At 41.4% G+C, this 20,608-nt stretch overlaps 1 protein-coding gene across 7 annotated transcripts in view; it reads left to right on the top strand.

Annotated features, from left to right (window-relative positions):
* The window catches only part of FGGY (FGGY carbohydrate kinase domain containing), a 412,417-nt gene that overhangs the window by 140,421 nt on the left and 251,388 nt on the right, over window positions 1-20,608 (top strand). The window lies entirely within an intron of this gene.

Below are 20,608 nucleotides of genomic sequence, written 5' to 3'. Positions count from 1 at the left end.
CATACAAGTCCTTTGGTTGATCTCTCCCCCTTACACCCCCACCCTCCCCTACCTTCCCTCTGAGGTTTGACAGTCTGAGCGATGCTTCTCTGTCTCTGGATCTGTTTTTGTTCATCAGTTTATGTTGTTCATTATTTTCCATAAATGAGTGAGATCATGTGATATTTATCTTTCTCTTTCAACTTTACTCTTTCTCAACTATTTGTATTCTTGCATATATCATTTCCTTTGCTAGCAAAGCCTTTCACTGGCTACCCAGTGAACTCCTGCACTTCTGTATTACTAGGCAATAGCATTACCTGTGCTTAAATGAGATCGCTTCTGTCTTTCTCCCATGTTAGTCCAGGGATCGATGCTTTGCATGAGATGCACCAGGAACCCAGGTGGCTTTCGTGTTGAACCATGCTTAATGTGATGCCCTCGTCTCCGTGGGCCAAGCCGGCTTTCAGCCACAAGCTCCTTCTGGGCAGCAGGGTGGGGCGTGGATGAAGGAGAAACACTCCTCTCCTTAGGGGCACATTCTAAGGGCTAACATGTCTCTCCTTTCAGTCCGTTATGCCTCCCGCTGTCTGGTCTTCTACCTGTGCAGCAGCAGCAGTAATGGCGGCAGTGGTGGTAGATCTCTAGCAAAAGTTGTAATAGCAGTAGGAAGAGTAGGACTGGCAGTCAGAGTGGAAGTAGGATCATAATTTCCATTCACAGTTTCAGAAGAGGGTGAAAGGTTAAGAATCCTGACCAAGGTCACACAACTAATACATAACGGCAAAGCCAGCGTGGAACCAGAGCTGTCTTACTTCCGAGCCCACCACTAGGCTGTGGCAGCCTTTCAGTCCAGTCACACTGCGTGACAATTGTTTCTTTACATGATTGTCTTTCCCACTAGATTCTGAACTCCTGAGCGGAAGGTCTTATCTAGTTCACCTTTGTGTTTGTTGACCAGGCATAGAGTCGGTAGCCAGTACATATTTTAGACTTCTAAATCCGGGTTTCTAAGCCTTGGTATTCTTGACATTTGGGGCCAGATAATTCCTTGTGTGGAGCTGTCCTGTTGGGCATTATAGAATGATTAGCACCATCTTTGGCACCTACACACTGGATGCCAGTGGCACACCCTTCTAACCCCCAACGCCCTCAGGAAGACCACAGATGTCTTCAGACATTGCCAGCTTTCCCCTGGGAGGCAGATCCCCCTGGTTAAGAACCACTGATTTAAATTAGATGATAGCCCAGGAGCCTCGAGTAGTGCTCACATTGAGAAAGGCCATCCTCGGGATTGGTCAGGCCGCTGGGTTTCCCAAGGATGATGATGTTTGTTAACTAAATGAGGCATCACACGGGAGGAGAGTACTTTACCAGGTAGGTTCAGTCAGAGTGATTATGACTCACCTAACGCCACATAGGGAACAAGGCACACAGTCAGGATTTGAACTGATCATGACAGCACCTCACTTGAAACCTGTCACCACTGCCTCCCTGCTGGCTCTCAGAGACCCCAGCACTTGACATGGGCTGCAGACCTTGATGTCCGGCCCCTGTGGCTCCTCTGGCCTCACCTCCCACAGTTCTCTGCACACCCTCCCCTGCAGGCTTAGCCACACTGACTCCACCATCCCTCAGGCAGGCTGTCCTATCTCACTCAGCCCTTTCTCATGTTCTCTTCCCACAGCCCTCATTTCCCCTCAAGTTTCAACTTAAACACTCCTTCCCCAGGAATCTTTCCCAAGCCTTTGCACTAGAGCAGATCCTCCTCAGGCGATCTTCATTGCATTTATCACAATTGCCATTCTAGTTATTTTCATGATCTACCCTCTGATTTCTGGCTCTTCTGCTCCTGCCCCAAGAATGGCAGCCTGTCCGTCTTACTCATCTCTGCATACCTGGGGTCTACTGTTGGGCCTGTTAGTTATCAGGGGCTAAATAAACCTGTGTCGAGGACATGAGTAAGTTACTGGATGAATGAAGAGCTCCTGAGTCTGCTTTTATCCTACCTCCCCTCTCTGGGCATCTCACCAGGATAAGATTTCCCCCCCCAGGCAGGTACTTGCTCTTGGTAGATGTCTGCCCTTATCTGGTAACTGAGAGAAATCAAATGACAAGGGTGAGGAGCCATGAGTTTGTCTTATCACAGCCCAGGAAAGGGAAGAATTCTGGGGTTTACTTTTATAACTGGGACTAAAATTAGCACTCAGGGTGATCTTTGTTTACCACTGCCGAAAGCCACTGGCCTTGGAGAAAGGTCAAGAGAAACTGGACAGGAGGTGAGTGTTTACAAGTTCTGTCCAAACTATCTCATGATACTACACCACAGACTCTCATTTCCCTGACCCCTTGTTAATTAGAGCTGAAGAGGCCACATGGGGAACTTCAGACATTGGTTTCTGACTTTGAAGTAGTATCCAGAGCCCAGGATGTCCTCCTGGACGCGTTGCTCTCCCTCATTTCCATGCCTAATCTCAGTCAGGTCCTGTGATGCCCTTCCTTGATAGCTTCTCTACTTCATGGCTCTTGGGGGCAGAGTGGGGGCTGAGGAGCAGGGTCAGAGTTCTGTTGTTTCCTAAAGAGCCCTGTGTTTTAATTTCTATTATGTGCGAAATATCTGCCATGACCACCAGATTGGTGTTTTTCTGGATTGGTGGTTGGGAGACAGCTCCAGAGATTCAACCAAGAAGGGAAAAAAGTGTGGTGGCAGAGATGAACCCACTCTTGCCCTATTAACAACAATAACGCTACCCATCCCGTAGTAGAGCTGTCTCTATAGGCCAGACACTAGCTAAGGGCACAGTCCGCACCAATCTAGACTGGCCCTTTCTCAGTCATGGCAAGATCTAGAGATAGCTGACTAAGCTCATCTTCAGATCTTCTGTACCTTCTTAAAACCTAAGGAAGGCATGCAAACCCTTGCTTTTTAGCAAATAAAAGTATTTGAGACCTTTGTTTCTATTCTCACTGACACAACTACCTTGTGTGTACACATCTCACTGTCTACACATTTATAAGGACTTACAAAAAGTTATGCAACTGACATTTGTTGAAGAGGATCTGGAAGGAAAATCACAGTTGCTAATATTAGTGAATAACTTTGGTTGTGCAACTTTGACTCAGTGACTTAGTTTAATTCCACGTCTTCTAACCAGGACTGTTGGGAGGCAAAAATCAGATGTGTCAACAATGCATAACAGGCTGCTGGGTCAGAGCTGCCTCCATTTTTTCCTTTGGTCTCCATGGCTGTCCTCCTGGCTGGATCACTGCCCCCTCCCTTCTTCCCTCTTCACTGGACAGTGCTTGTTTATTCTGTAGGTTTCACTTAGATGTCACGTCCCCAAGCAGTCTGTCCCACACCCTCAGAGTTCATTCAGCCCCTCGTATTATATGATTTCACAGTACCCTGCACTTTTTCCACTTGAATCTATGTACTTATAGGTTAATCACTGGCCTCTCTTCCTCCCTCCTGTGTTCAGGAGGGTAGAGAGCATATCTGTATTTCCTTCAGTGACTGGCACATAATGGGCATTCAGATTGACGGTCACTTAAGTCAACCTCTTAGTGGCTTCCATGTCATTAAATCCTCTTGTATTTGGTTTTACTTTTTATTTTGGAAAAATTCAAAGAATAATACAACAGGAAAGGGAAGAGAGTAATGACATTTCATGTGCCCATTACATGCAGTGGCTGAGAACAGATTTGCCTTACATTCTGCTTCTTAAGCGGTGGGTCTAGTGACTGCTTTAGGGGAAACGTTAGAAAAATACTTCATATATGTTAACACTGATGTCATAAACATGTGCCTAGTGGACACACTAAACGTGTATCAATATGTGGCTTGCTCTGGCGATGATGTCCATGTGCACATGTGCCTCTGGCAGTGATGGCATGAATGGACCGGCATGAAGGGAAACATGTAATTTAAAATGTTCTGGTTTGGAGTTTCTGCATAAATGTCACGGAAAACATGAATATTTCAGACCCGTTCTCAATCTCGTGTGCAATTAGGCTTGAGGGAACTAGCTCTGACTGTTTGGAGGGAATCGGACCCAGTTTATAGGCTGACAAGAGAATTGTGTCATGATATAAAGTCTACCCTTGCCACATGGTCTTTGCACCAGTCTGGGAGAGATCTTGGGGTTCCAGAACAGACTATTTAATATGGAGATTTCCTATAGGGTCTGATGGGCAGATTTCAGGGGAAGTTTGAAGTGTATGTGTGTGTGTGTGTGTATGTGTGTGTGTGTGTTTAAATGTGGCAAGTTGGAGAAATATGAGTGCTGCTAACAATAGGTATAGTTCACTGAGGGCTGCGTGGGTCTGTTGCTGTGCCAGGAGGTCCTTCGCAGTATATCTGTTCCTTACAACAAGGTTTTAAATTCGATGTCACTACCCCTTCCTAAATGTGAGAAAATGAAGAGGATCAGAGAGTTTCCCAAGCCTACTCCAGAGCAAGTACAAAGCTGGGATTTAAATGCAGGCCTGCCTGTTTCCAAAGCCTTGGGCCTTTCTATAATACTACACAGCATCCTCAAGCATCCTCTTTGTTTGCTTGAGGGGTAAGTATCAGTTGGAAACTTATTCACTTCGTCCTTCATTTTATTTATAACCCAGAATGCTTTACGAATTCTGCAGAAGTAGCTAGCTCTAAGGTTCAGGCATATCATAGATTTTTTTTTTTAATGGCTGACGTTGGTGTTTTCTCCTCTTCTGGTTTGGAAAGATTTTTCACAGTCAGATACCTATTGTGACAGCTGTTTAAAACCCTTCCTGAAGGTGCCAAGTCCATTCCATTAGCTGTTTTTCCAGTCAAATCCACTTTGAATGCATTTCTGTGGATGCGAAGCCAAAGGTTTTGCATGTGGTTGGCAGCTATCAGTTAATGGACTAGATTGTCACTTTTCAAGACAGTATTAGGAATTCTGTTAGAAAGTAATGCCATAATCAATTTGGTCTGACTTATTCCAGTTGAGAGGGGGGAAAATTAGGAAATGAATTTACTTTTAGCTCCAGAATAATAAATATCTTTTGATTCACATTTAGTGATTTCCATACTGGGTCACTTACCTAACCCCAGCCAACTTTCAAGTTTTTGTTCTTATTACCTCCCAACACCTGCCTTTGCTAAGATTACATGAGGCCATTCCCTGTTCCCAGGCATGATTCAAATATTCATACTCTGTGTCTTTGTTTATGTTTGTCACATTTAGCATCTTAGAATTTTTAAGACCTACCTTATAATCTACTTCCTCAAATTTTTTGCTAGCCCTTGACAGCTCAACTACATATTGCCTTTCTATTCTTTGTTACTCCATAGTTTGTATTTTTCGAATGCTGCTTATTAGGTCTCACATCACAGTTATTGATGGAGTCATTTTCTTTCCTCCAGTGGACTGAGAGGACTGGGACTCATGTTTTATTTCCATGCTCCTGACACCTTGTACAGAATTTTCACTTCATAGCCACTCAATATATTTTATTAAATTGAAATTTAAAAAGGAAACTTGTGTGCTTTTATTTAAATAAGACCATAAATTAGGCACAACCGTCCTCATGAATTTGAAATTCCCAGAAACGTTATTCTTCAGTGTTGTTCTTTTGTTGAGATCGAAGAGGCTGGCTTTACTTAAAGGAGGACACATAGTGCTCACCTCTATCTCTCTGTGGTGCCTTGCTCAGCACTGGCAGAATAAGTGTGGGAATTAATGAGTTCCTCCATGAATGGATGGAGCATTCTGAGTGGTTTTGGCCCTAAGTTTGCAGAGGGGGCACCATTTGGGCCCAGGATTGGTGAGCAAGTTCCAGATATGAACTTAGAATTTGGCTTTGAACTTAATTTTATGTTGAGTTGAGCAAGGCTGGGCTGATTGCTTCTATCATTTTTTCATTTAGTTCAAATAATCGTCATCCAGTTAGAGCTGAAAGCCACCTGATTTCTCTGGAGTGTCCTTAGCAAGCACTGTCTCAAAGCAAGTTTTCTTTGAGTAATTCTTTTGTTATCAGTATTTTCATTATTAGAGGTAGATATGAGATGGTGATGGTGATGGTGATGGTGATGATGATGTTGGTGGTGAAAATGAGAACAAGAATAGTTATCTTCTATTGGGCATGTGCTGTGTACCAAGCAGTGTGCTCCATGCTTTATGTGAATGAACTCACTGAACTTAGGAGATAAGTACTACTGTTAACCTCCTTAACAGACAAAAAAAAAAAAAAAAGAAGAAGAAGAAGAAGTGCCTCGCTGGTGAATGGTGGCATCACCATGTCTGAGCTAAAGTCTTTACTCTGCAAATGTTCAGCAATGCCTGCCTCATAGCAGATGTGAAATCAAAAGACGGTACAAGTCCTTGGGAGGCCAGCTAGTCCATCTCCCACCTGAGGCAGGATCACACTAGAACTGATGCCTTGGTGCATAGACTGCCTGAAACATCTCCTACACAACGTCCCTCTACCTGATGAACTCGGGCTCACATGTCGGGACTCAAAGCTCAAACTATTCCTCTAAGGGAAGCTTCCTTAATGTTCCCAGGGAAAGTTGACCTCTTCCTCTCTTGTTCCTCTTAAATATCTTACATTTCACCAGTGAAATCCTCCCCACCCCCATCAGGCAGAAGGTATGTTCCTATGTTTATAGTAGTTAAGGACATAGGCTCTGAAGCTGTTTAGGGTCAAATGCTGACTCTACCCATATTGCTAGGTAGTCTTAGGATACTCTGCTCGCCTGATAGACTAATAATTTATTCTTCTTTTTTTAAGTATTTATTTCAGAGAGAGGAAAGGAGTGGGAGAGAGAGATAGAAGCATCAATGATGAGAGAGAATCATTGATTGGCTGCCTCCTGCATGTACCCATACTGGGGATTGAGCCCAAAACCCACACATGTGACCTGACCTGAATTGAACCAGTGACCTCCTGGTGCATGGGACGATGACCAACCACAGAGCCACACAGGCCAGGCTTATCTCTTTTAAATCCTCACCCGAAGATATGTATAGAGAGGAAGGGAGAGAGGGAGAGAAGGAGAGAGGTTTACATGCTGACCAGGGATCAAAACCACAACCTAGGTATGTTCCTTAATCAGGAATAGAACCCTCAACCTTTTGGTGAATGTATGACACTCCAACCAACTGAGCCACCTAGCCAGGGAAAGACTGGTAATTTCTTGAGACCAGAGAGATGATATTTACTATGAATGGCTTAAATCTCAAAATTGCTACATTCTTTTTTTTCTTTTAACTTTAAAACCTTTTAATTTTGAAATATATATTCACAGGAAGTTCCAAAGAAATGACAGCTATGTCCTTGGACCCTTTACTCTCCCTTAGTGTTGACATCTTGCATAACTATAATATAATAAGAAAAACAGAAAATCAACATTGGTACCATCAACAGAACTTATATAAAAATTGTTGTGTTCTTGACATTAATAGCAAGTCTGACTATATCTTCCTTTAGAAGAGCTGACATACTATTTCTGCCAGTTAGTTTCTGGATCTTAATTCCTGAAAAACATTGAGAACTAAGATTGATTGTTACTGTAGCTTTCAATAGACTGTATTTTTAGAGTAGTTTTAGGTTCATAGCAAAAGTGAGGGCAAGATACAGAGATTGGCTGTACATGCCCTCCTCTCACACATGCATAGCCTTCCCCATTATCAACCTCCCCCACCAGAGTAGTGCAACTTGTTGAAATTGATGAACCTGCACTGACACATCACCGTCACCCAAAGTCCATGATGCATATTATGGTTCATTATCGTTGTTGTGAATTCTATGGGCTTGGGCACATGTATGGCATGTGTCCACCATTATAGTATGGTGCAGAGTAGATTCACTTCCCTAAAAATCCTCTGTGCTCTGCCTATTCATCCCTTGAGAACCTAGTTTTGAGGCCATTTTTCTGTTTGTTTCTATTTCCATTTCCTCTTCCTTTTCTTGCCTTCCTTTTTTAAGAGAAAAGATATTTTGAAAGTTATGAAGACTTCAAGCCTATGCTTGCGGTTCACCAACTCATTTTTAAAAAATGTTTTCAATGTTTTCTCCTCTTTGCCTTGTTTGGAAAGTCTTAATCTGGCTTTCTCCCCTTTGTGCCAGAGAGATGCTTCTCTGTGTTAAAAGTCTCAGCTCTGAGAGCTAAGTAAGCTCTGTGGGTGCTGGAAGAACCGACATCATAACTGAGAAGGCCACTAATATCACCATGGTGACCTCCTCATATCATTATGGCCACCGCCATAATGTTACCCTCGGTCACCTGGAGCACAGTGAGTCCTGCCAGAGGGAGAACAGGGTAAGCGAAAGAATTCTAAGTGCTTTTACATTTTGCACCACGGGAGAGCAATGGCAGCATTTTTAGAGACCCAACCCAAATTGGTAGAATAAGAGAACTAGAACCATAAGACCTGCTAAATATCCTCACGGGTTATAAGTATTACTTGGCCTGCATATGGTGTCACTGGGCAACATTAAGCATAGCAGTTTGGGGTGTTTTGTGTGAAGGATCATTATTTATTTCAACCTTTTACAGTTGTCAGCGTCTCATTTAAGATAAAGGTAGAGAATATTTGTTGAATGCCTACAGTATGCTAGGTATTGTGCTAAACGATAGTATAATGCAATTGTTATTATTAAGAGAATTTGTAAAGATAATCCTAGCTTATCAAGAACAGGTTAATTTTTGCCCTGGGCGGTGTGGTTTAGTTGGTTGGAGCTTTGTTCCATAAGTACACCCAATGGTTGCAAGTTCAATCTCTGGTCAGAGGGTGTGTGGGAGGCAACCAATCTGTTTCACTCTCACATATAGATGTTTCTCTCTCTCTCTCCCTTTTCCTCACCCTCTCCCTCTCCCTTCCTCTCTCTCTAAAATCAGTAAAAGCATGTTCTAGAGTGAGGATATTTTTTTAAAAGCCTAAAAAATCTAAGAGATTAGTTTTTAAAATGTATTTATATTGAAGAGTTTTCTCATGTTAAGATGATGTTTTTTGGATGCACCGGAGGCCAGATATTAATTATAAAGTGGCCTAATAGCCAAGCAGAATTGGAATGCCCTGAGCCAGTTGGCAGGAGCTATTTGAATCTGCCCCCTTTCTCATCCTCCGCCAGGAATCTAACATTATCTCTTCACTGCAGAGCAGCTATGAATGACCATGTATTAATATAAATCTATTTTCCTGCCCCCCCCCCCACCACCACGAGGTGCTTTAGAATACCTTTATTCCTTCTCATGTATTTCTTGTTTGTAGCATTGGATCCCAGGCTTACTGATACATACACTTTAGATAACTTTGGATCAGACCAGTGCACAGCTTAACAAATGGCAAGTTTTGGATTTCATTAAGACTGAAGAATGTTGGAAGATAAGGATTGAATAGATACCACTGTCTGTCCCTGTTGATATATACAATGTGTTATCTTCTAACAGGGTGGGCCAAAATGGAAGAGATATTTTAATATTGGAGTTTATAGAATGTGTGGGAATGTTCTCCTTTCTGAGTTACACTGAGATAGATGCCTATGTCCTCCATCTCTTCTGCATTAGCCTGGGTCCTAGCTATGTGACCAGGAATAGGTCTTGGTTTCAGTAACCTCATCTACATCATAGGGTAGACCTTGCAGAGGAAGTCAGCAGCAGGGTGTGAGACCCTGAAGCCAAGGGGTTTAGAAGGACTGGAGGGTATACCCCTGGGTAGTTTTCAGATGGCTAGAGCCACAAGGCTGAGATTAAGCCTCATGCCTAAGAAGTCAGAATAAGCCTGAAATCATTGAGTCAGAAACCCTCCATTACTGGAATAGAGAAAAATCTAGAACAAAGGCAGAAGCAAACTAGAGGAGAGGCTGGGGGTGGGGCAAGGTCTGAGGATGTAACCATCAAAAGACAGCCCCATTGTAATGGCCCATGGCCACAGACTACTGTTGAAAACTGAAGGAGTGGACAGATGCTCAGTGGGAACCCTTGACCCGCAGTGGTTCTCAACCTTCCTAATGCCGCGACCCTTTAATACAGTTCCTCATGTTGTGGTGACCCCCAACCATAAAATTATTTTCGTTGCTACTTCATAACTGTAATTTTGCTACTGTTATGAATCGTAATGTAAATATCTGATATGCAGGATGTATTTTAAGGGGTGGCGACCCACAAGTTGAGAACTGCTGCCTTAGTGGAAGAATCTAAGGCAATGTATATAAATTGTCTTTTTCATGTCGTTCGGTAACTGTAATAGTTCCTTATTACATTTAATATATAATGGTTCCTTATTATATATTCCTAGTATTTATTAGAAATTTGAACGAGCCCTTTATGAATTTCTCTCTTCTACTGGACTCTAAACTCCACAAAGGAGCAGACAATATCTGTGTGCGATACAAAATAAGAGCTTATTAAATGTTTGTTGAGTGACTGAGTGATGGAGGGAGGGAGGGAATGGTTCTTTTCCTCATTTGGCCATTGTAGGGAGAGGTGCTCACTGCGATGTGCCTGCTCCACACAGTCTCCGGCTTCCAGCCCTTGGCACATGTGTTCCTTCCCACCTGGAGAATTCTTCCCTCCCATTGACACTTGCTTCTGCTTCTGCCTCCGCTGCTCCTGCCTCTTCCTCGGCTCCTACGTGACAGACCATCTATCTCCCTGACATATTTTTTCTTTTGCAAACTTCTCAATGCCTTCAGTTTGGTTACTGTGAACTCTGAATGTCCAGAAACCCATTTTGTCTGTTTATGATAATTTTGCACATTTCTACTCTTACTCATTATGGGTTGGCTTTACAGCTGAACTCTCCGAAGCAATCTTAATCTTCACAGCTTGAGGGAGCAACTCATCGTTGTCCCTGTGTCCTGGCCACATGATTTGCATCTCCCGAACATCCTAATGGGAAACCCAGCTACTTATTGGTTCTCCAGGGCTCTTTGTTTTTTGAGCTCTTCATCTGCCTTTCTTTTTCTTCTCATTTTCCCTTTATTGAGAAAATTAATAAATATTAAGATAACAGAAAAGATAAACACAGAGAAACCAAGTATCTCAAAGGTATTACACTCTGTCACATGCACTAATTGGCCTTCACAGTGGTTTGTTAATATCTTTTTATGAATGGGCTTCAATAAGCACATAGTTAACAAGTGTAGACTTTTAATTGCCCAGATCAGGGTTAGAACTTCTGCCTTATTCCTTCCTAATGGTATGACCTCCAGTGAGTTACCCAGCCTTTTTGAGCCTCAATGTTCTTCTCACCCAATGGGGATCCTGAGAGCATCCTTACTAGTTGTGGGAACAGTCGCAGTAACCTCCATAAAAGTACTAAGCATACTGCCTGGTGTGTTACAGGGGCTCAGTAAGCTAGCCCTAGTTTCATCCCCTTTTCCTTTGTTCTCTGCCCCTCTCACCCCCCACCCTCCTTGTCTCAGATTGCCTGGAATTATCATCTTTATTTTTCAGGACATAAATCCTAATTCATGAGTAGAGGGGTTTTACCAAGATGTTGGAATGTATTGGCAGCGACTTTAGGATCTTTTGTTTTCTGATTCTTAGATCTCTTTCTCTTGGGGGCCTGGGAAAACTTCGTGAACTTGATTATTTATTCAGTTCTTTCATGCTCCCCATATTGTCACGGCCGCATTCGAACCATGTTATCGGCAAGTCTAACTGAAAAGGCAGTTTAATATTGCCCTGCGTTGCATCATTGCATACATTATTCCGCTCTGTCACGGACCTGTCAGCAAGTCTTGATGAAGTACAGAGTCAATAGTAACAAGCCCCAAATCTGACAGCCTTTTTACAGAAGCAACTCTGATTGGTGCAGGGGTAGTTCTTCAGAAATAAGACCTTCTTGGTCTCTTTGTTGATACAATTAGCCACCCAGTCCAAGTCCTATCTCCCCAGAAGCTGTGTCTTCAGTGCTGGTAATTCAGTCTGTTTCATGACTTGGAAAAACAGAGCTATCCTAGGCCTGGGATGCACTGAAGGCTGCAGCCAGAAATATCTTGCTAATTTATCCCCGCTCTCAGCTCTAATTATTCTGTTATTCACTAGCTTGCTCGATTGAGACTCTCCAGTTCTGCCTTCTCCAAGCGGGAGAACAAAAGGTTTTCCTTGAAAGTGGGGGCCGGGCAGTGTCAAGGCAATGAGCTGCACAGAAAGAATGCAGCAGCCCTGACTGAGTTATTGTTTAGAAAATCTTGTTGGAGGAATACGTGATAATGATCAGGCCTCTGGAACTCAGCAGGCCTATGTTTTTGATGTGCACCTTGTTCTGCATAAAAGCAGGCGAGTCAGAAGTTCTTATTTCTGCTAAGGTTGTTCGTGGTCTCAGGAGTGTGGCTGGGATCTCAGTGACCCTTTCCCTGTGTTTCTCCCCGAGTTTGGAAGCTCCGAATTGCCTGGAGATACTCTGACATAGTGAGCTCACAGTAAATATTTTCTGAATTAGTGTGGTTCTTAAGATAATGATAGCAGTTGCCACTATTGATGGTAACAAATGAGCTTTGCTTATATCCTTCCATAACAAAATACATATATATATTACATATATATATATATATGTAATTGCCCAGATCAGGGTTAGAACTTATTCCTGATATAATATATATATATATATATTGATTCAGAGAGGAAGAAGAGAGATAGAAACATCAATGATGAGAGGGAATCATTGATCAACTGCCTCTGCACACCCCCTATTGGGGATCGAGCCTGTAACCTGGGCATGTGCCCTGACCTGGAATTGAACTATGACCTCCTGGTTCATACCACTGAGCCATGCTGGCCGGGCTGTCCTGCCATTTTAGGACATAAATCCTCAGATTCGACTGATCTGACCATCCTGTTCTTTCTGTTCTTCTGCTCTCCCAACTAACCGTAGGTCTTTTCTCTTGTCAGGTCACAATCCCAAAAAACAGTATAAACCTGGCAGCCAGGAGCCCTGGGAGTTAAGTTGGGGTAAAGATCTTTAAGGCTGACTTATCCTATAGAGCAGGGGTCCTCAAACTTTTTAAACAGGGGGCCAGTTCACTGTCCCTCAGACCGTTGGAGGGCCGGACTATAGTTTTAAAAAAAAACTATGAACAAATTCCTATGCACACTGCACATATCTTATTTTGAAGTAAAAAAACAAAATGGGAACAAATACAATATTTGCATTTGCATGTGGCCCACGGGCCGTAGTTTGAGGACCCCTGCTATAGAGACTTGGGAAAAGGCAGGTCCTTCCTCAGTTTCTCTCTCTGTTCATGTCAAGATGCCCCTGCCCATAGCTGGGCCTTGTCTCCACTCTGTCTGAGGATGAACCTCAGCTTCTTTCAGGGTCTGGGAGAGGCAGTACCCTGAACCCTGACTGCTCATAATGAGGGCACATGGAGGTTTAATTACACCCCACTGGGCTTTCAACCAACCTGCTGTTTTTAGACCCACTTTTACTCCCACTTTCAGACATACCTGGTGCCACCACTTCTGTAACTGGTCTGGGTCTCTACAGGGTATTCATTGTGTTTCTGGGCTTTCCCCACCGTAACTTAGGTTTTCTCTTTCCAAGTCTACTAAGTGGGTGACTACTCATCCATCTGTGTTTTCTGGCTTTAGCTTTCTGTTGCTTTCATCTTCTGTCCTGTTTTCTTTGTTACTGTGGGTTTTTGCCTTTCTGAAATATTCTCGTGCTGCTACTTTTGGAGAATCTGTAAAGGGAATAGAAGTCAACATGTGTGGTCAATCGGACATCTTTACCTGGAAAGTCTCTCTTTGTGTTTGCATTTTTCAAAAAAAAAAAAAGGAAAACAGATGGGTTAGAGCAGCGGTTCTCAACCTGTGGGTCGCGACCCCTTTGGTGGTCAAACGACCCTTTCACAGGAGTCGCCTAAGACCATCCTGCATATCAGATATTTACATTACGCTTCATAACAGTAGCAACATTAAAGTTATGAAGTAGCAATGAAAATAATTTTATGGTTGGGTCACAACATGAGGAACTGTATTTAAAGGGCCAGAAGGTTGAGAACCACTGGGTTAGAGAGATGGCATTCTTTTGTATCTGGGGAAGTAGGGGAGGGGAGGTATGGAGGTAGGCAAATTCATTTTCAAAAAGTTGTCTTTGTGCTGTTGAGGTGGAGAGTCTGTGCAAGGAGCTCAGGGTTCTGCTGCCCTGAGACTCTTGGGGAGTCTGACTTTTGTCTCTAGGGCCTCCACAGAGAATAATAACTAAAGATATGTAAACAATTAAAAAGTGATTAGGACCCTGAAAGCTTTCTTCTGTAACTGGCATTCTGGGGTTCTCATTCATTAACACAACAAACATGTACAGAGCTTGATGCTGGGGAATGACATGATGAGTAAGGCAGATGTGGTCCTTGCTGTGGGAGGTCATGGCCAGGCCTGATATACTGACATTCCCAGAAGGCCAGATGGAGCATCGAGGAATGAAACACAATAAAAAATGACATTCTTTTATGTGAGGAGGTAGAACCTTTAGTACCTCCTGGCTTTCCCACTGATGCACACTCTACTTTTAAGATTTTCTCTTTTCACTGTGTTTTCTTTTCTTTTTTCTTTCTCTCCATATTTATCCTGCTTTGGTTTCCTTGATTTTGGCTTTGTGGGTTGATAGCTTTTACCAAACTAAGAAAAAATTTGGGTGTTGTTTTTTTTCAAATATTTATGATTGGATGTTTACTCCTCTGTCAATTTTATGTTGTTGGGTGTCTAGATTTTGTGGTCTTTCTCTAAGGAGCTATTTTTTCTGGTAGGTGTTGATGTACTTTTGGCTGAGTTTTATCCTGTAGAGTCTTTTTCTAAAAACTTCGTTAGAGCAGGATCAGAACAGCCTTTACACCAGGACATTTCAGTCACACTTTTCAGGTATATGTCTGCGGAATGTCTGGAGTGATCCATGAGGACATTTTACTCTCACTTTAGTAACGCCGATGATCCTCAGCTCTGTGCGAATTCTGAGAACTGTTCAGCTCACAGCTCTCCCGTCCCTCTGCACTCGACAAGGAATATCCGTGTACACATCCTATTGGGAGTCAACAGAGACGGAGTGGGGCCCTTGGGCAGATTTTCGGGGCTCTCGTTCTGCATAGTTACCCCCTCTTTGGAAGTCTGTGCCACCACAGCGCCCAGCCACCTCACATTCTCCGAATTCTGATCTCAGCCTCCTCAACTTGGTGAAGCTGCTGTGTTTTCCTTGGCATCCCTCTTTCTGCTCCGTGGCCTGGCATGTGCTCCCAGGCAGAAAGCCAGCATGATCCCGGGCTCACCTCATTGGTTTCCCTCCTCTCAGGCATCCGTCCTGCACTGCCTGTTGTTCAAGGTCTGAAAACAGTGGTTTCATGTATTTCTTTCTAGTTTTCTAGTTTTGTAAGGCAGGGGTATACAATTCATTATCTGTTACTCCATCATGTTTTGAAGCAGAAACCTCTCTTAATTTCTACTTCAACAAAAGTTTCTATCTTGATGTAGCATTTAGCTTTATCAGATACTTTTTATTCTTCAATATAAATTGATCATTTTTCTCTCCTTTCATAAAATATTGTGGTGAAATGCACTCATAGATCTTCTATTATTAAAACATTCTTGAATGTAGTTCATGATGTATTTTTTCCACATTTTTATATTAAGTTTGGTCATACCTTGTTTAGAATTTTTGCTGCCCACATTCATAATGTGAAAGTAGCCCTCTGATGTTTGTTTTTCGTACTGTCTTTGATTGATTTTGTAACATAGTTATATTAGCTTTATAAATAACTTGAAAGCATTCCTTCTTCTTTAAGACTCTTGAAATACGTTGGAGTACTATGTTCCTTGAATATTTGTTAGAACTTTCTAGTATAATCATCTGGGCTTGAAGTTTTATTTGAGGGATGATTTTTACTACTGACTTAATTTTATTAATGATAATAAATCTATTAAGGTTTCCTATGTTTTCTTGAGTCAGTTTTGATAAGTTCTGTTTTTCTAGTTAATTTTTCATTTCATCTGAATTTTCAAATTCACGGACATAATGTTGCTTGTGTAATCTTTATTTCTTTTCTATTAATGTCTGCTTTATCTGTATCTGTATCCACCGTTTTCATTCAAGATGTTTGGGTAGTTTTTGTTTTTTTGCCTTCACTCCTTTTTTCCTCCCTTCAATTATGCCAGAAGTTTCTGTTTCATAGAACATGTTTTTATAGCCATGTTTGGCTCTGTTGATTTTCTAAATTTCATCTTGTTATTCTATGTCTTATCAGCTTTTATCTTTACTACTTCTTTTAGATCTCTTTCAGATTAATTTATTAATGTTTCTCATAATTTCCTAAGTTGGCTGCTTAGGGTATTCATTTTCAGACATTTTTCTGTTTCAATAAAAGCTTTCAAAACTAAATTTTTCTGTAAAATACCACTTTACCAATCTAAACTCTGCATGGATTATAAAACATTCCCTTTCTCTCTCCACTTATATGAGTATATAGAATTGAGTTTGTTGACTGTACTTGAGTCACTTAATACCTCAGCAGTGATATTTCTTATTATCCTGTTGGTTTGCCTGTTAAAATTTTGAAAGTACAATAAAATCTTTAAATATGTATCTCCTTTTAAGTGCTATTTGTTTTGGAGCTCTTTTATATATTTCACACTATGTTGTTCCCTCCATAAAATTGAATGAATGGTGATATTCTTCTTGGACTTAAACATTTTATCATTATGGAATGTTCCTCTTTGTCATGCTAATATTTTTTATTTTGTACTTTACTTTGTCTGATATTTATATTGTTATTTTAAAGAAATGTGTTTGTTATTTTCTTTTTCAATCTTTTTAAAAAAAACACACCACTTTATCACATTTAAAAAATACCTGTATTGGAAACAAGCTGTAGTTTAATTTTAACCTCAATGTAATTATTATTTTAACTAATTGTGGAATTCAGCTCATTCACACTTGTTATAATAACTGAAATAATTGGTTTTATTTCTTCTATCCTTTTTTTGTTTGTTTTTTATAGTATGTTACCCATTTTCCATTTCCTTTTTATTTTAGTTGCCTTAGTTTGGTTTCAATGATTTGTTAATTTTCTCTTTATTCCGTTTTTGTCCCTTGTTATTTTAAGAGTTCTATAAGCTTTTTGTTTTCATTACTGATTACTTTCTCTGTCCTTACAACCAACATTAAACTTACATTGAAATAGTTGCTCTGAATCAATTATATTTTGGTTATGTTCTTTTTTAAGTACTATCCTCAGAGAACATATATGGGAAGTTCACTTTTTCAATCCTTGCATGTTGAAAATGTTTTCTTTTTTCCTTGACAGCTGAATAATATTGTGTCTGGGTATAGGATTCTTGGATCATTTTTCTTAATAGTCTGTACATTGTTCCACTGTCTTCTACATTCCAGAGTTGTAGATGAGAATTCCTTAGCTAGTCTAAATCTCTTGCCTTTCTAAGTAACTTATTCTTTCTGTCTGGAAACTTGTATAATTTTCTGTTTATGCTTGAAATTCAAGTATTTCCTGGATTCACTTCCTGGATTTAATGAGCCTTTTAATCTACAGGCTTAAATCTTGCTTCAATTCAGTATTTAAAAAAAATTCTAGTAATGTATTTACTTAATTATAACAACTCCTTCATCTGTTTTTTTTTTTCATTTTTTTTTTTCTAAATAAAAATCTCTTCTGGAATTCCTGTTATTCTCATGCTAGGCTGCTGGGACTGCTCTCCAAGCCTCTAATTTCTTCCCTCATTATCTCTCTCTTTGTGTCTTTGCTACGGGTAGTAACATATGTCATTCCCTTGCTCTTCCAGATCATTAATTTGATTTTCAACGGTGCAAGTGGTTTTCTTAGTTTTTCTGCAGAAATTTAAAGTTTAACATTTAAAATCAGTGTTGTTAATTCAGAAAAATCTTTCTTTCTTGCATTCTTCTTCTGATTTCTCATTGCTTTCATTATTGATGTTTTCTTCCAATTTTTTCATCACTTCTGCATCCATGAGACCTGCCTTATAGATGCTCTAATGATCTTCTCCAAGGTGAATTTATCCTCCTAAGTTAGGTATTGTTTTCACTTTGCCTACTCATTGATCTATGTTATTCTGATGCTCACCTACATTGGTACAGTCTCTTTGACATTGATAAATCTGAAAGCAGTGCAAGGCACAGCAGTTGCTCCCGGGCATTCTAGATGGCAGTGAACCCACAGTGAGTGCCTTTCGCCCTGGTGGAAGCAGTACTCCTCCCAGCTCGGGGTGGGGGTTGGTGGGGTGGGGAAAACCCTTTGTTCTGCTACAGAGACCTTGGCTTTATTCACTAACAGTGTAATGTCCTATACTTTCTCTCTCATAGAGATTTTTCTGGGGCACCTGTGGCCTCAGATGCACTCTCTAAATTTTCCTAATTCAGTTGCTTTTGCATATCCGTATTACCCAATAGTTGATTTAAAGAAACCCCAATGAAAAGGACTCTAATAGTGTGCCATTAATCCTGATAGAAAATGGAGTTGCCAGAGGCATCTACAGCCGAAAAATTTCCTGCCTCCTGGGTTCAGTCATCTTCACTCCAGACATTCTCTGTCCACGTAATCTGACTTTCTGTGAGGACTGAGGCATCTTTCTCCTTGCCCTTATTGGGGGAAAAACCTACTTGGAATAACTTAATTATGCCTTAAAAGTGTTGAGTTGTTTCACTATTGATCTGTTACAAACCACAACCAATGCTCAGTGATTTAAGACAATAATCATGGGTAGCTCCTTTAGGCTGTGCTCTGCTGGGTGGTTCTTCTGCTCTAAGATGGACTTTCTAACTTCGGTTTTGGCTGCCTGGGTTTTCTGATCCAGGCTAGGCTTGGCAGTCATTGCTCTTCTCCACTGATATCCTTCTTCTGGGCCTCATGGGCCATCCCAAGCAGTATCTTCTCATGCGGATGCCAGAAGTGCAAGAGAGCAAGCAGAAAAGACATCATGCTTCTTGAGGCCTAGACTCAAACCAGCTGGACAGAATACAAAGTCTAGAAGTAGGAAAGGAGATCCTGCCCACAGTGACAGGGGGAGATGAGAGGAGGAGAGGATACAGCACTACAAATTACATGGCAAAGGATGTGGATATGCAGAGAGCCCTAGACTGGGGGCCAAAACCTCAACCTACCTCAGCTGATAAGAATGATAATGCAATATTTCCAAGTTCTAATACTACCTCAAAGGAGAGAGCTGTGAGTTTAGCTTGGAGGTAGCAAGGACATTTTGCAGAGGAGGTCAGGCTGACGTTGGACTTGGATCATAAGAATGATTTGAAGTTTGCAAGTCGACAAGGATGAGTGCAAGAAGCAGTGATCAAGGAGCAGTCAAAGCAGAGGCACAGAAATCTGTACATGAATGGGGCATTTGGGGAAAGAAGAGTTGTCCTAGGTGGTTTGGTCATTAGGAACAATCCTTCCACATCACCCTTTCCTCCATCCATTGCTCTTTCCGGTGAGCTGTCAGAGCTTCCAAGGAGCTGGGATTTCAGGCATTGGACCTAGAGGAGTTAGTCTGCTGTGTACTCTTCAGAACATGCTACACAGGTGGCTGCCTTCTCTCTACCTCCAAAAAATTTATCTTGCTTCAATCAGGTGAAGGATTTAGCAGATACCTATTACGTTTCTACTGGCACTGTCAGGCCAATATATCCAGGCCATTTATCTTAGCTTATTGTGTTCTGCCATCTGAAAAAATAAATTTATTAATAATAAATTTGTTGGCTTTCAAAAATGTAGACCTCACAAAATGTCACCTCCTCTAGGGAGCCCTCCTTGAAACTTTTCCCCCTCCTCTTCCCACCAGTTCCTATCAGGTACTCCTGTTACAGGTTCTCATTTTTCTTTCCATTTCCTTCAGTACATTTTGGCTATTTGTTAGTATGTGATTTTAGGTATGATTGTTTGATCAATTTCTGTTTCCTTAATGAAACTGTCAGCTTACATGAGAGCAAAGGACCAGGTCTTTTGCATACCACTGGTTCCCCACGGTCCAGCACAGTGCCAGGGTCATAGTAACTGAAAACTAAATGTTTAGTGATGAATGAGTGAATCCATGTGAATGGCTGAATTAGATGCACCTAGTTGAGTGTATGAAATAGGTTTCTCTTTAAAATTACAGCAACCCTAGCCAGTTGTGCTTAATGGTTAGAGCATCAGCCCATGGACTTAGGGTCCTGGGTTCGATTCCAGTCAAGGGCATGTATCTTGGTTGCAGGCTTGATCCCCAGGCCCTGGTTGGGGGGCTAACGCATGGGAGTCAACCAATCAATATGTCTCTTTCACATTGATGTTTCTGTCTCTCCCCCTCCCTTCTACTCTAAAAAAAGCAATGGAAAATATCCTTAGGTGAGGATTAACAACAACAACAAAAAAAAACAAACACAAAAAACTACATGAGCAACCCAGGTTTACCATTTAGCTGTGACAAGGTGAACAAATCATTCTTTAGTGCTTCTGTTCAATCAGTATTCATTGTGGCTTGACATATGGCTGAATGTGGACTAGGTACTGATGACACAGAGATGATTAGGGGTGATTTTGTTCTGAAGGAGTTGCTGGTTTAGTGGGAGAGATGGAGAAGTGAGTGGGCAAAGGCAGTTACTATGATAAGTGTTAAGATGAGGATATGATAGGAACTTGGCGAAGAGGCTTTGGACTCAGC

The sequence above is a fragment of the Myotis brandtii genome, unplaced genomic scaffold (assembly GCF_000412655.1).
Source record: "Myotis brandtii unplaced genomic scaffold, ASM41265v1 scaffold304, whole genome shotgun sequence".
Classification (NCBI taxonomy): Eukaryota; Metazoa; Chordata; class Mammalia; order Chiroptera; family Vespertilionidae; genus Myotis; species Myotis brandtii.
Note: the sequence above shows the minus strand (reverse complement) of the source record. Positions and strands in the feature narration are given on the sequence as shown.